The sequence below is a fragment of the Podarcis erhardii genome (genome assembly GCF_964252035.2).
Source record: "Podarcis erhardii genome assembly, chromosome: 3".
Taxonomy (NCBI): Eukaryota; Metazoa; Chordata; class Lepidosauria; order Squamata; family Lacertidae; genus Podarcis; species Podarcis erhardii.
In genome coordinates this window covers 47953096-47970508 of record NC_138507.1, presented here as the reverse complement: position 1 = coordinate 47970508, position 17413 = coordinate 47953096, and the positions used below count along the sequence as shown (strand labels likewise).

General features: G+C 40.1%; 1 protein-coding gene across 1 annotated transcript in view; it reads left to right on the top strand.

The window, feature by feature from the left end:
• The window catches only part of ASCC3 (activating signal cointegrator 1 complex subunit 3), a 204620-nt gene that overhangs the window by 162743 nt on the left and 24464 nt on the right, over window positions 1-17413 (top strand). The gene's annotated exons all lie outside the window — the stretch shown is intronic.

Here is a 17413-nt window from a genome sequence, read left to right as displayed (position 1 = left end):
TTTAAACTATGTCCATGCCAGCTTAATGTATTGTCTGGCAGCCAAAGGCAGCTGTTATGAAAGATGGAGCACATGTTATACAGTAGTATAATTTTCTTTTCAAAAAACCAAAAGCCCTGAAACCTATTGGCCAAGATCCAGAGAGCTACTTTGGGCACACCCAGTGGAATTTGTGATTCTTATCCCTTTGAACAGCAGAACCCCATTCCATATCACTAACCACTTTTGAAAGGCCCTTCAGTTTCAAAAGAAGTTTCACATGTGTCAGGGATGGCAGTGGGGGAGACATAAAGTTTTAGGAATCAAAATCCAAAACTCATTTGGGTGTGCTCAACTGCTAGCTGTGTGATTCTGTGGATTTGGTCCATTAATGAGACAATCACTATAATTTCAGCTCCCATTCCCCACGTTGTAACTTGTAGGCTTTCTTTTTGCTATCTGAAGTCCACTTGATCTTTAATTGTAGTTCATCTAGATTGTATGGTTTGACTTTTGACGAGTTGTTATGGAAGTTTCTGTCTTGGAAAAGGGCTGAACTAAAATTCATTTTAGTCCCTTGCCCAGTGTGTATGTGTGTGTTCTCCTATGTGTTGGAAGATTCTGAAATGGTGCAGGACAGTCTAGTATTATGTAAAGTATTATGGGTGATGAAGCCTGCACAAGGACTTCACTTACACAGTGGCGTTTTCCCACCTCTTTGCGCCACCCCACATGCTTACTCCAAGACTGGCTCCGAGTCAGGTGAGAAAAGTGCACAGAGGGGGAAGAGAGGAAGGATTGCTCATCTGGCAAGCAAAAATGCTAGCTCTGATGGAACAATCACTTTGGCACAGTGTTGAATTTCTTGCCTAGTATGTAGATGGTGCTATATAAATAATATGTAACCATCTCTATTAACCTGCAATGATAGCAATGGCAGCATCCTTTCCCCAAGTCACATATAAGCAACCCAAGGCTGTGAACTGCCTGCAGCATTCAGAGAACTTCTTTGCAAGTGTGGATCCTGCTTTTCAAGCAGGGAGAGAATGGATATTTTCAAGCTTGGATCCCCCATGAGACTCATGACTGGAATGTAGAAACTAAGGTGTATAAGCTGTTCAAGAGGAATAGACTAAACAGAAAAGGAGGAGGAGGAAGGATGTGTACACTTGTGAAGAGATCCATGATCTGGAGCAAGGAAGGCAGCTAGAAAGTAAATGGATAAAAATTGAGAAGAAGGAAACAGCAGTGACTTTACTGTGAGCACCTGCTGTAGACCTCCAAGCCAGACTTGGAGGATGCCTTCCTAGACGAGATCACCAGACATTCAAAAGGGAGAGATAAAGTAGTCATGGGAGACCTCAGTTTCTCTGATATCAGTTGGGACTCAACAGATACTGGGGACATTCTGCCAAGAATGTAAGGTCCAACAAATTCCTCCATTGCGTCGCTGACAGTTTCATTTCCCAGAAGGTGGAAGAAGCAACAACAAGGGGATCATCTATCTTTGACCCCAACAGGGAGGACATGATCCATGGAAGTACTGGGAAACTTGGGAGGAAGTAATGATGTCATCCTGGGTTTCATGATACAGAGGCAAGGGAAAGACATGCACTCTGTGTTGGTTTGCAAGCCCCCTCCATAGAGGCTGGCCCCTCTCACTGTCCTCGGAGCTTGCTTACCGGTAACCTCCTCTGGCTGATATCCAGACAGACCAGGGAGATTTTGATAGGCGACATTTTCCCAAGCGTGGGTAAAATGCACAACCCCTCCCTCCTGCTTCCACAGGGGAAAGAAAATAAGTCAGAAATCTGTTTACATGATGTTTATTTCTGACATTACAGCACTAGAGAAAAATACGTCCTTTCAGTTCAGTTCTTCTAGCACGTCTGACAAACTTCCTGAACATGCGCACACAGAAGGTTTTAAGTTACACTCTTCACAAAGACTTACCCAGCCTGTGAACGTCCTGGGAAATTCTTCTTTCCCACAGATAGGCGCATCATGTGATGTCAACAAACTGGCTGTCTGCAGCGGTGATGTTTCCATATACTGACACTCTGGACTTTAAGAAGGCCGGTTTCAAAAAGTGTAAGGAACTACTGGAGAGATCCCATAGAGATACCCAAAGAGAAGGGAGTCCAAGATTCATGGGAATCTCTTGGGGTCCCTTCCAACTCTACGGTTCTATGATTTGATGAAATAAAGGCTGACTACTAAGTCCAGTCAAAACTTGTGGACCAAACCTAAGTGAAATATATTGGTAAAAGCCATAAAAAAAATGAAATAGCCTGTAACTGTCCTGGTTTAAAGTCTGCCCAACAATCAATAAGGATTCCTTTTCATCAAACATAGATTGCCACAATTGTTATAAATGAATTAATAGCTGTTATACATGAAGAAATAATGTTTTCCTTCCCATTGAAGAAAGATTGTTCAGTAAGTTGTTCTGATTTAGGTTTCTGTGCACTGGACAAGAATTTTCAGGATTGTAGTGAAATACATTTTTCATTTTGTTGCATCCTGAAACCCCTCATCTAGTGGGTACACACAGTGGTTGTATTCAAACACTGGCTTTTTGGAGAAGTTGTATCATGTTTGCCATGCTTCATTATTCAAACTGGCCCCTCACACTTACTGTTCTTGTGAATTGTCCATTTACCATTCCAAAATCTCACATATATGTTGAATATTCAAGTTACTATAAATTTTAACCTAAAAGGTATAATGGCGTTGAGTGAAGTATCATTCTACAACAACAATGCATCCAAAATGGCTTCTAAATGGTTTGTGGTAATAATTTCAACTTAAAGATCTTTTATAATTATTTTTATATGATGGTTTACATAATTGTTAGGTAAACTATTATCCTTGCTTTTCTGGAAGTTGAGTGAAGTCTTTTTGTGCTAATGGTTTATCTTTCAACCTAAAGTTTAGTTTTTTTATCATTTTTATGTTGGTTTTCATAATTATTAGATAAGCTACTCTCCCAGCTTTTTTTTTTACCAAAGGTACAAATTGGAAGTTATAATTGCAATTGTTTGCTGTGTTGAAGGCATTAGGCACTTTAACAGAATTATCACCAAGCTGTGTTTTTCTCTCTCTCTAAACACTATGCATTAATGAGCTTTATAATTAAGGAAGTCACTTCACACCTCTATTGTTAACCAGTGGCATTGCATCTGCCTTGCTCCATTGATGCCCTTCTCACTTACTTACTGGAGCATTTAACAGTTTTGGCAACAGGGAATTACATGGCATGGGGCAAGTACTCTAATTAGATGCAAGTGAAAGTCCTTGGGGAGATGAATATTTAAAAAGTAATTTGAAGAATCTCTTAATGATGCTGGCAGCGAAAAATGTGGGCCACAGTGAAAAAAGGCATGTCAACATTGCAAAACATGGGTGCAGTAACAGTTGTGTAGTTCACAATCTATTTGTAAGGGTTTTTATTTATCTTGAATACGTTAGAGTGATTATTTTCTAAAATGCTTTAACTTTCAGATAGAGTGAAAGGTCTCTCTATTTTGTAGCCTTTCAAAACTGAAAACAAACTTGTAAAGGATTATCTATATCCTATTAGCAATACACACATCACAGAATGCTGATAGCCCTGCATGCTGAGGGCTCACTTGGGCAGGAGAAATATATCTAGCCATGTTAGATCAATCTAGCTTACCCACATGGAGTGGGTGGAGAGCTGAGCCTCCCTCTTCTCCCATACCTTTCTTTAATGATAGTAACTTAAGGCATAAGGAGATAAGAGAGGCTGGGGAGAAATTAGAGGCATTGATCTTTGTGTTTCCCCTGGGAAACACTAACACATGCACACACCCAGTCTCTCAAGCTAAGCTGCATATTTCTTAATAGCTCCCTGATGTTGTCTATTATTTTAACTGTATTTAGCAGTATCTTAAGCAAAGAAGGGCACTCGCTTCATGGAACTGGCCAGGCACACTGATCCTGGAACTTTCAGCAAGCTATAAGTTGTTGATTGCTTGGACTCTGTTATCTATTTACAGTAGCAGTGTCTCATTGCCCCAGTAGAACTTAAAGCCCAGGCTGGCAGAATACAGTGAGAGCTGCTCCTTCACATATTTGGGGCCCAAGCCTTTCAGGGATTTTAATGTTAGCATCAAAAACTTGAATTGGGCCTGGTGGCATATTGGCAGCTAATGCAGAATTGGTGTTTTATTGTTTCAGTTAGATACACCACTCACAACTCAGGTTGTCACATTCTACTCTGGATTGTCTTCAGATGCTAATTGCAATAATATAATCATGAGGTTACTTGGGCATTTATCCATTTTTAGCTGCAAAACCAGTGCTCTGACATCCTCTGGCATACCCATAAGACCTGGGCATAGGCACCCCATTCCACTGAACCCATCTAACCTCCAGAGATGGATTGGATCAAGGAATACCCCCCAACTAAAAAAAACTGTTCGGTCTCTATATAGGATAGGTTGTTTCCCCAATTTCCAGACATAGTAACCATCTCCTAATAGCACCTAGATATTATTGAAGATTCGCCTTCAGTTTATTGGCCCTCTTCCAGCCCATTACTGCTTTCAGAACATGGTCCAAGCACTTGTACTGCCTCACCTGATTCTGATGGTTTGGGGAGATGAAGATGGGCATCGACCACATCCCTATCTGCATTACTATTTGTCAACTGAAACTAAAGGTCCCATCTTTCAAAGTCCATTGAGGGGGCCCAATGCAACATCCTAGCGTTGCTCTGCACCAGGCTCCGCTTTTGACCTCAACAATGTGAGCCTCAAAAACAAAGACTGAGGGGGCCCAAAGAGCCTCAGTGCCCTGGAGCCAGCACCTATGACTGAAACTGTATCAGGCATAACTACTCTATGCCATTGCAGCCACATAACTCACAAAGAGTATGTTGCGTCTTCTATTGACTTAAATGTATAACTAATATTGAAATATTCTGGAACTTTTGAATTCTGCTTAAATCTAAGTACTATAGCTTTTACTGATTTGTAGCTCAGGTTTTGAAATGCGTTTACAATAGTGCTCACACATAAATACATTTGTTTTGGTTTTCCATAATCTGAGTAAATGGGGCAGTTTTACAAGCTAAAGTCATCTTTCCAGAATATGGTGGCATTGTGTATTTTTCAGTGCATGCATTCCATAGTCCCGTGACCTTAATTCTGAGTGTCTCCCCAGACACAAGTAATTCCATCATTGCTTTTTTCTCCCTTTTACTTCTAAGGCTAACTTTAAACTAAAAACACCTGGTGTTCTCTGCCTTCCCAGCAAAGCACAATCAGTAGGTAAATCAAGATGACAGTGCCCACCACTCATTGCTGACTGAATGTGGCATATCGTATTTTTCATGCAGCACAGAATTTGGGGGAGGTGAGAGGGATAGAGAGAGGAACCAAGTTCAAAAGCACAAAACCCTGACATTTAGGAAACAAAGAATATACATCACCTTTCTATGCTCATTTTTAATTCAGGGTAAACAAATGTTTATCATTCTTTTGCCATGGTCTAATTTCACTTCTCTTTAAACTAGCTGATTTAAAAATAAAGGTAAAAGAATATTGAGATAAAGTAAGATGTAAGAGTTTTATGGTGAAAAGTATGACCCATCTGTTTCTCTGTTTCTTATAATGGAGGTCTAGAAGTGATATTAATGCCTGTTGGTAGAAATCATCATAGTGCTAAGTAGGGTGTGTATGCACAGATTCACTTGTGCAATGAAATTCCCTCTCTTCTCCCCCGTGGATCCTCTAAACCCACTGAGCAGATTTAGGGGGGTGCTGGGGACATGGAGGAAGACAAGAGATGGAAAGTTCCATTGCAGGAGAAGAGCTGGTTCTATGCACGTGACAATTTAGTTGAATCTCATTCCAGATCTCACCATTGTCTACCATTACTGGTAACTTAATTAAATGGAACTTTTAGCACAGTATGTTTTCTAAAACTAAAATGCATTGTTAATAGAAATAGGCTATAACTTAATTGCTTTTATAATAGAATGTTATTCTGGCCTTGCTGTAACTTACAAAGCTAGTCTAAAATTCTAAAAGAGCTTGCTGGACTTGTCACTTTACCCATCTTGTGACACATGTTAGTGCATGTGGTTTAAAAAAAAAAGGAGTATGGTCCATTTTCCATGTAAATATACAAAACTGCCTTGTGCCTTAGACGTGTTTATTTGTAAGTTACTCCCATTGATTTTTGTGAGAATTTGATCCCAAGCAGTTTGCCTGGCATTACCCCTTCCACAAATAAGATAAAATTTGATTAATTTTCAATGCCATCAACTTAATTCCTTCTGTGTTGCTTTCACTATATTTCATAGCTTAAATGAACTGCCCAGTTCACGACTTGGAGAAGGGTTTCGGGCTTTTGTATGAAAAATAAGGCTATATAAATCAGCATCCGCTTGTGACATTTTTGTTTTGGCAGGTATGTCCAGACATGTAGAAGTTACATGTGTTTTATCAGTCTTTTGAATGCTTTTATATACTTGCTTTTAACTGTTTCTTACTGAAAATTCTAATGTTTTATTTTATATTTTTGTAAACTGCTTAGAGATTTTCTTGCACTCAAGCAGTGTATACATTTTGTTAAATAAATAAATGTAGAGTACCCCAGAGCAATCGTGTTGGAAATGGTATGATTCTATAGAAAATAGATTAAGCACTTGTAAGTCTTCATTAAAAGATTCTTTTAATATTTACCTAACTGGTTCTAAAAGATGTTAGTCGTGAACGCTGTGTGAGCCATAAGAATGCATGCTTGCCTTCTCTCGCTTTGCACAGAGCAGATGGATGCTTGACTGCCTGCTAATCCACAGCTGGAATGGTTTCAGCATTTTCCACGTTGCTGGGTTAGAGTGGCTTTTCTAGTGGACTGAGAGGGCAGCAAGAGAGGGATATCATTATTCATCAGTATCCCAGTGGGATCGCTGCCAGCAGAGATTAATTTTTTCTCTTATGCTTGTAAAACAAGCTCAGGTGGAGTCTCTAATCCTCAGGGCACGGGTGGCAGATCAAGGAAGATGCTACAAAGCTAGTTAATTTTCAGATTCTAGGAGAAACAGAAGCTCTGTTAGATGTATAAATACATGATTGCAAATTTAAGTAGCTCAAATCCAAATGGGATCTTCCCAGACATCTGGTACTGAAAATCTCTTGTTTTTTCTTTGTTGTTTTTAATAGAAGTTCTTGCAAGTTTGAATCACAGCAAAAGTAGCTCTCTTCAGTTATCTTCCTCTATTATTCTTGGCAGATCTTGTCTTAATAGTTAGATTTTTTTTCTTTTTACAAGTGGCAAATAGAAATGTTAGCTGAGTAGAAATATAGAGCTTACAGGTCTTATCAAATGTCAGTATTGCCAGCCCTTTTACAAAACTGCCAAGTTCCAGGTTATCCCCCTCCCTCCCCCCCAAAAAAAAGTTGCATGTAACCCCATTATTTTAGAGGATATGGCTCAGTGGAAACATACAGTACTCCTAGTAGCTCAAAACACCTAAACCAAGCTAATGAAATAGAGGTTTATTCTTTATTTACAGAGCCTAGGACTTGCCGATCAGAAGGTCGGCGGTTCGAATCCCCATGACGGGGTGTGCTCCCACTGCTCGGTCCCTGCTCCTGCCAACCTAGCAGTTCGAAAGCACGTCAAAGTGCAAGTAGATAAATAGGTATCGCTCCGGTGGGAAGGAAACGGCGTTTCCGTGCGCTGCTCTGGTTCGCCAGAAGCTGCTTAGTCATGCTGGCCAATAAAGCGAGATGAGTGCCACAACCCCAGAGTCAGTCATGACTGGACCTAATGGTCAGGGGTCCCTTTACCTTTACCTTTATTTTCTCCTTAAAAGTTTAACATTGCTTTGGATGAAAGCCACTTGCTAATATTGCCTGGTAGCTTGCTTTATGCTCACCAAAACAATGGGTCAAGTTACTGGCTGATTTTAAAGTGGTGTCGTTTTGTGCAATTTGGTAGTAAAAATCAGTTTTTGCTATCCTTGGTTTATCTAATAACCCTGACTAGCATCCAGGATCCATATGGAGAGGGAGGTATTAGCTTGATCAGGAAGACAAGTAGCACAAGTCATTGGAGTGGTAAATGCAGACACAGGCCCCAACACCAAGCCTGAATGAACTGGATCCTAACAGCCCAGAGTCACCTGGACCCCCTGGAGACAGCACTCCAGAGCAAGATTCCCCTAAGGAACACCAGGGGGCTCAGACTCCCAGACCCAGCAGTGCTCAGAATGGGAACTGATTGAATGACTGTCCAAATTCAGTTCCTCAGTTCAGGTTTGAGCAGCCGGAAAATGAGGTGAGGAAGTAGGAACTGTGGCAAACAGGAGCCAAGACAAAGTCGATAAAAGGACAGAGACCTGTTGGGTGCTGTTGTGCTAGTACCTATTTACACAGGCATTCCCTGAGTACAGGATTCCAACAAACCTATTTTTCACTTCTAGTTTCAGGATTTTGTCTTTAAAAATAAGTTTGTTTTAAAAAAAAACCACAAAAACACCTACCTACAGGCAATAGAGGCTGTAAGACAGGGCTAGGGAACCTGACATTATCTAGATTTTGTTGCACTTCAATTCGCATCAGCCACAGCCTGCTTGGTTAATAATAATGAGAATAATAATGAGAATTGCAGTGCAACAAGTTCTGGAGAACCAAGGCTCCCATAACTGCTGTTAAAATATCCTTAACAATGAAGATAATTGCCCATGTTTAGCTTTTGTTTTTACCAGTCCTCTGTAAATAAAAAATAAAAAAAAATGTTGGAATGATGTAACTATATGTGTGTGTGTCAACCTTGAAAAACCTTATCTTCATGAGACTCATAGCTCTAAAATAATTTTTCAGTAGACAGTGCTGTCCTGGATATGTTTCTGTTGAAGTAAAATTCATTGGAATGAGTATGTTTAGCATCATAGCGATTGTGGGAAACTAAGAAGTGCACTGTATATCACGCCAATTTACGATGTTGGGAGTTGTGATGTTCCCAGCCTGCATCTGAATACTTTGAAACGTATATCTGGCACCATACAGAGGCCAAATAAGTTGAGTTCTTCACTTTACCAAGGCATATGCTCTAGTCTGCTTCCCTCTAACTTTCGGTATTTAGTTCAAAGCCTGAAACAAAAAGTTGACCGATTATTTCCTTCTGGGCAGCTGCTAAGCAAATCTGCTGGTACTGCTTTATTACTGTCATCAGTTCATACAAACTGTGCCAAAACAGTCTATTAATCTTAAAAACATGGGCAGACATTCTAATGGAACTGCAGTAAGTTAAAACTTCTTTTTCTCCTGGCAAGTCAGCTTAAACCATAAAACCTAGACATTCTTTTTAAGTGTCCTTGGACACTTTATCAATGTATAATATAATATTGAAAGTTGTTTGGAATAAAATATTGACAAGGTTCTCGAGATCTTTTCTGCGCCATGGCATTGCGTTCATGTTTTCCAATGAAAAGTGTGGTCTGCTACTCAAATACATAGCCTTCCCCAACTTGGTGCCCGGCAGATGTTTTGGACTTTCATTAGTCATGCTAGCTGGGGATGGATAGAAGATGGAGTCCCAAACATCTGGGGAAGACTGACGTAGGGTGATAAAGATTCATGTCTATGTTTTCCCCCATGTTGAGATTTTTTATGAATACTCTAGATTTTCATATTGCTTGTCCATCCCATCTGGTACTCAGAAAAGTATATTAACAGAGATTCCATTTAGCTATCATGGATAATAGCAGTTTTGTTGATACTTAGCCAGAAACCTTTCTTCAGATGCTTACAGTCCTTTGCATTCTTAACATCAAAAAGATACTAAAAAATGGAGGGGGGGAATTATTGTGGCATAGGAATCAGATTGTATCCTAGTCTTATGAAGACTTCATGCCTTATGCTGATATCACTTCAGAACCTTACATTTAATGCAGTGGTTTGTAGGAGCTTGAGGAAGAGTTTAATTTTATGTGAGGAATTAACGAAATTATCACATAAAGGTTTTTCAGAGATTTTCCAGGAGGTTGTAAAAGAAACTACCATGAAATTACTCTTGGTCTGCCTTCAAGGCTCATTCTGATAGGAATTATTCCCTCTCCGTTCAAATACATCCACAGGTGTAGCTTTTTCTTTTACATGCTTCATTGTGGCAGTGAAACTAATATCTATAAAATGTTTGTGAAAAAGGTTGCTCTAATTGCAGATCTTGTTGTTGATTCTGTGCTAAGTGTTAAATGTCATTTGTACAATATTCTAATTTCGCTATGGTGTAATGCTCATTACAGCATGGCAATTTAAGTTCACACCCCAAAAGAACTCTGAACTTTTGGTCAGTCTGCCTTGCTTTTAACTAAGTTTGACCTTCCTGTGCTCTTTCACAGTAGGAAAGGTCATTTGGATTCCTGATCCCTTGATAATTACAGATGCCATCCATAGTTCTCTGCACAGTTAGGTAAGGAGGTAAAGTTGGAAACTAAATAAACGCTCAGGGGGTTTTAAGGAGCCATAGAGATGTCTTGCTGTGCACAAATGTACTTCTCATGAGTGGCGTGTTATTGTTATTTTTAATGTTAATGGGACCAGGGTGTTAAAATATGCATTTAACATGCTTAAAGTATGTGACATGTTATATGCATGGCACAAATTGCAACACAGGCAAGGATGGGAAGATGAATTCTGGCAGCATAATATGCAGCTAAAAAGCAGCCTCCAGTACTTTGTGTTTCTCTGAAACTATTGCGGGGTACTACAATGTACCCATTTCATTAAAAAAGAACTGGTAGTCCTCAGAACCCTCCCACCCAAAAAAAGCAGGCAAAATTACACTTCTACTTATGGGGCAGTCAGAGGGCCTTGATGGGAACCAAAAAGGTGTCTGAATGTGCCACACTACTCATAAGCACCATGTTTGGTGCCTCATGTGCATGTTCCACAGTATCACTACGCACAGTGCTAGAAATTGTGTCATCTAACATGAATTTATATGTTTATGTGAGGGAGAACTTCCACAAAAACAAGAAGATGTAGGTTTGGGACAGCATGGAACAATCTGTCTTAGTGCAACCAAGATTTTACATGTATGAAAGGGAATCTTGTTGCCTAAATGCCATGGTCATATAATAGTAATTCCTTAATCCAAAAAAAGAAAAAGTGGATCATAGCACAGTCTGTTTTCAGCCACGTACTTTTCAAAGTAATGAATTGGAGCAGCTTGACTTACAGAAGTCATTTTCTTACTAAACTACTAAAGGCTAAGTTTTTAAAAGTTGGCCTGTCTTCTGCCTGAGGCAGGTCCTCCCTCCATGATGGATGGGAGGGTGGAGAAAGGAGTAGGAAAACAAGACTAGAACTGGAGCTCTCAATTTCTTCCCTTCCAGCTCCTTGGCAGGACTTGGGCTACTATATAATGTGTTTCAAAGAGTTACTGTCAGCAACTCCTATACGGCTGCCTTGTTTTCAGCCTTAGTATTCCAACGACACATATTCCCACATTCAGTCTCTTGACTGGTTCTGATCACATGTCCTAGTCTAACTAATGTTGCTTCTTCTTTCTTTCTTTCTTTCTTTCTTTCTTTCTTTCTTTCTTTCTTTTTTCCTTTTTTGTCTAGACAGTAAACTTGTATGATCCAGTTTATATTGACTTTGGGAACATAAAGATTGAATCTCAAACATAAACTTATTTCATGCCCTTTGGACTGGTTTAAGGGTGCTGCAGCCCAGCAAATACTGCTTGGCAGAGGGAAATATTTGATTGTGGCTTTTCCATTCCTGTTTCTCGACTCTCAGAATACAATATGTATATAAGGGCAACATGAGATGGTGGGAGGAGCACGGATTTCCAAATATTTATTTCTGAAGCGGTGAACTGTAGCAAGGGGAACCATAACCTAGTCTAGTGACCCCAAAGCAGAACCCATTACATTTCTTACCTTCTCTCCCCCATAAGGTACCATGGCAGGTTCAGCAATACAAAAATGCAATGTTAAAATCAGTTTAAAACAGTTTCATCTAGAAGAACAGGAACTTATGGTTTTCTTTAAATCCTTGGAAGCGTTTGCCTTTTCGCTCAGCTTTGCTAAAACATTAATTTCATCTCAGCTTTTTTAAGAAGAAAACACTTAAAGGCCAACTGGAGCAAAGCTATCCCTTTTACCACTAGCAAAAGGCTAACGGTCATCCACTGCTGGGTGAGGCATGATTCCAACATGACTGAAGAGAGAGCTCGGGTTTCAAGGCCTATTCATATCTTCTATTATGGGCAGTCAGCTCAAAGTATCAGGTTCTCCAGTGCCTCTCTTTCTCATAGGAATAAAATAACAAATGAACTGCACTGCATTTATTTGAATGTGGTATCCCCTAACCACATGCCACTTGGAGATAGGGGTCCAAGGAAATACTTCATTAAAATAAATGCATTGTCCATTTTGTTTGTACTGCATGCTATGCCTGGCGCTAACTGGGTATGTGAGGTCTGAGACTTGTGTTAGGTAGAGAGCAGGAGCAACACGGTGGGGAATACTGCCACTCCCGCCACTTCCTTCTGCTGCCACCGGCTCTGCTACACACCCTGCCGCATCCACCACTGGCAGAGAAGCAGCACAGCCATTGGCACTGATTTGGGGCAAGATCACACTGGTTTCAGGTAAGATCTCACCCAAAATGGTTGTGATCTTGCCCAAAATGGCGGCACTTCACCACCGCTGACAGAGGTGACAGGGCACCCATGGGCATGCTGCCTGGGAGGCTTCTGCTACCTGAAGCAACATCCTCACCCTACCTAATGGCTTAACCAGTATTGGTTGAGAGTTTTCCCAGCTTGTGATGGGCTCTCAAATGATTTGGTGCTTGCCGAGAGTGATCGTGCCAAAGACCTTAAAATCTCACTGAAGGTACAAACAGCACATTGTTTAATAGTCAAAGCAAGAGAAAGCACATGACATGCACATTTATCCCTTAAAACCCTTACATATTTATATGACACACTCGTATCTGTCCTCAGTTTGAGGGCTGTCCCCACTGTGCTTGAATATGTGCCAGAACAAGCAAAAATTTGTTTATGTGCTTCTAAAACGTCAACATCCATGTGCAATATAAAGTTGGAACCAGAAGGCCAATCTTTTTTTATGGACTAGAAATAAACTCCTCTAAATAGAAAGTTGTCAGAAGAATTAACTGATACAGACCTAATTTTAACCAGCGGTACTACTTGGTGCCACTGGAACAGTGGCATTTCCTTTTGCTAAGTTTGTTTGCTGCTCATAAATCTGTGCCTGACTTAATTCCATCTGCTTGCTAGTACACATATGTATGCGCTTATAAATCAAGCTTGCACTTAATGTGCTGTCCAAGAGTTGAATGATAAAGTATTGGATGGTAATATGAAGTATTGCTAGTGAATGGGAGTTTTTTGTCAGATGTTTGATGACAAGGGTGGAAAACAGCAAAATCCAAAATGCGCAGTCTTGTTTTGCTTCCTTTCCTCTGAGATAATAAAAGTGAGATCGTACATGTAAAAGCTATTACAACACATTTCTCACTTGCTTTTCTGCTGGGTGGATTGTGCACTGTGTGTGCATTTAGGGGGCAATCGTATGCAAAATGTCAATTGGTTCATGCCTGTACGCAGCTCATACTCAGTTTACTTTGTGCCAAAAAACTCAGCAACAGATTAGAATTGAGCTTTCTCCCAGTGGTTTCTCCTTTCTTGTTTGCCTCTTTGGTTTCTTTTCCTTTATTTTAAGATACCAGCTAAGGACCATGTAACACTTTCCCCACAATAATCATCTCCTTTTAGGCCTTAGGTTTCGATCCACACACATACCTTTATGCTAAGATAATTGGAAGGAGGGGGTTGGATTGAGTGTAGGTGTCCCTCCCTGAACTTCTGCAGACTCAGATGTCCCCCTGTGAGCCACGGAACATGCAAGCAGATGTCAGGCTTGCTTGTGGTAAGCCACAAAATAAGGTATTCTGAGGGTAAGTCTGAGCTGGCCTTTCTCCACCTTGTGCAGCAGCTGCAGCTCTGTAGAGCTGCAGTGGTGGTGGTGAGGAGTTAAGATTACTCTGTTAGTAAATGTGCTCTAACAATTGCTGTTTGGCTAGCTGCGTCTCAGGCTAATATAACATTTCTGGGGGTTGATGAGACTGTGTGAATACAAAGGGATGTTAGATTATGTTTAGTACACTTTTATTCAGTGGAATGTGCAGAGATTAACAGCCTGACATCATTAACAGTCAGAGCCAAGTGTGGCCATCCAGAAAAAAGTAGGCCATTTGGCGTTTTGTACGTTTTCCTCAGGCACTTGTGATTTCAAAACTTCCTCTTGGATACATCTTTGTACCCCAGCTACTTAATTAAACACTGGTGTTATGTGCATGCTGGATTAATCACAGCTAAAGAAACAGCAAAGTGTATCTCCATTGCAATTTGAGAATTTGAAGCAGTCACACAATCATCACTGATAGGATGAGTTGTGACAAAGTCAGCTCTTGTTGGTTTCCCCCTAGAAGTGAGTTTGAAAGCTGCTCTGAAACCTTATTGATTATACACTTCAGCTGCCTGGCTCTGTTGTGAAGCCTTTCTCTTTTTAGCGGGGTCATTATTGACCCAAAATATTCCCCAGTGTCTGACATATCTTGACCCCTTATCTAGCACCACCTTTTCATCCATGCATTGAGAATCCACTCCTGGTCCTATATGTAGAACAGGTAGCTTTCTATAAATCGGGTGTTGAACCTGTGACCTTCCTGATGTTGCTGGACTTCATGACAGAGATGTGCAAGCTTGCACATGACGTGGGGAAAGTGGAAAGGGAGGTGCTAGAACTTGGTGTCATCAAATGAAGCTGAATGCTGAAATATTCAGGACATACTGTACAAAAATAGATACTGTACTTCTTCACAAAGCGAGTACTTAAACTGTTTGAGGACTTCCCATAAACATCTGGTTGGCCACTGTGAGAACAGGATGCTGGACTAAGTTGGGCCTTCGGACTAATCCATATTCTATAGTCTTATGAATGTTTACTTCCCTGCCTTCCTTGCCCTGTTGCTGAACTCACCTAAGTCCTTAAATTGCCTGACTCCTGACCATCTTCTCAGTGCTTAATTACTGGGGCTCCCTTGTGCTCACAGAGTAGTAGCTTGTTTATATACTCCTATGGCTAGTTTGTCCCAGTTCTTTTGCAACGAATTAGAATAAGAGGCCTCACTTCAAAAAAAGAGTGCATGGCTGCCTTGAAATTCCAAGGCTAATCCAGTTCAGTCGGATATCTTAGCTGCTACGGACTGCAGAAGACTACAGGTGCCACATAATACCCATTCTGCATGTGTAAAAATTCAGTTGTTTAGTATGGCATCACCCTCACTTTGGAACTCCCTGCCGATTGAGATCAATCAGGCACCTTCACTGTACTCTTTTCAGCACCTGCTAAACACATTCTTGTTTAGACAAGTCTACCCAGATGCTTAGAAAGTTGAGGTCATTTAAAATATGTTTTAGTATTTTAACTTTTGTATATATTTTTAATGGTTGTGAATTTTTCTCCATTTTACAGTTTTATCTTTTTGTAAACTGCTTTGAGTTTTTTTACAATCAAGTGGTGTATAAATTTTATGAAATGAAATAAATGCAACAATTTATGAGATTCTGCAGCACAGTTGACATTAAATACAATTGACCTTTCGCATTCCTTAAAAAAGAGGGGGTCCATTAAAAATGTGTAGATTTGATATCACTAAACATCACTAGCAGCAATATATTTCTTTCATGAATACGCTACTTTGACATGTGAATACTCTTCTTTTCTGCACTTGTAGAGTTTTAAAATGAAACCTGCATCCTAAAATTACATAGATCTAAAACTGCATACATCTGTTGGCAGTTTTGACCTCAAATTCCAATTTAAACATAAGTGAAAGCTGAAATCTGCCAATATTTCAATCTCTTAGTAAAGAGGACACTTTTGCACCTTCAGTAGTGGAAACAAGCTCCAGGAATGTGAGAGACTAATTTGGTTTGGCTTAAAAGCCTCAGTGTTACAAATTAATCAGCTTGGTCCGAAAAGTCTAGAACTCATTAACTTTAAAGGCTTTGCCGGTTCTCATAGCTGAACTTAAGTTTTAGCATAAATAAGGCTTTCTTTTGTCACCTGCATCATCATGGCATCCCACATCTCTTACTCACAGCCTGATCCAGTGCATATTTGCTCATAATTGAGTTCAATGGGACTTATTCCCTAGTTAGCCTGCATAGGATTACAGTCCTGCAGTGTAATTCTAGCATGCTTACTTGGGGGTAAGACTCATTGTATTCAAGCGTGCGAAGGAGTGCAGCCTTAGCCTACTATGAAATGTGTTACCTATTAGCTTTTTATATTTTTGAGCTAGTGTGCTGTATAAATCTACATTGAATGCTTCGTTTTATTTAAATCACTGGAATAGAAGAATAATATTACTGAAATAAATAAGAGCTTACATGTGATACCTATTATTTAATTAATTTCACAGTGACTTTTTTTTCCAGGCTGTTAAATAAAAGAAAGAAAGCCATGTGTTCTCAGTCCTTCAGATACAATGGAAGGAATTCAACATCACACTAGGGCAATCGTTCCATCGGAACAAGTATTTTGGAGAATCTCCCATCTTCCCACCTACCCCCTGCTGTGCTGCTCCAGGGCCAATTTCAGGGGCATTTGCGGGGAGAGGAGGGAAAGCCCCCTTACACAAGAGGAAGTCCTTGATCAGCGCTTCTGCTGATGGGACTCAATTGAGTGCCACACTATGCATCAATAAATTTGCCTTTGTTTGCTTTAAACATAGGCATGGTTAGGAATATGTTTGCAAAGTCATAATTTAGAATTAGTTGTATTAGGGAATTAGTTGTATTAGGCCTTTTAATTTTATTACTGACTGGTTCCAGTGTACCTTTTAATCAGTCTTTTAAAAATTGTGCTAACTTTTAGTAAACAAAACATTTTAATTGACAGGCTGTGCTTTTTTTCTGGGGGTACTCAGGGTACGCAGTCCCCGCACCTCTTTTTCTGGAAGAAAGGCACTGTTGACAGGTAACAGAATGGGAGAAGGTTGAAAAAAGATGATGCTTTGGAGGGCGTTTGTGAAACCTTTAATAAAGGAACGGTGGAGAACCTGTGCCTCATGGAGTGTTGTTGGACTCCGGTTTGCATCAGGCCTAGCCAGCATAGCAAATGGTCAGTGACTATGGGAGCTGTAATCCAGCAATATCTGAAGAACCATTGACTCCCCATCTAAGGTTCCACAGTTGGTGGAAAGGTTTGTGCTAATCTCGGTTTTGTGGTCAATTATTAGCAGTGAAAATGAAAGTGCAAATATTGTAAGCTAGGATGTTGGAAGCCCATTTTTATATTTTTATTCCTATCCTCATTTTGGTCTATGTCATCTTCAGTGTGCTCTTC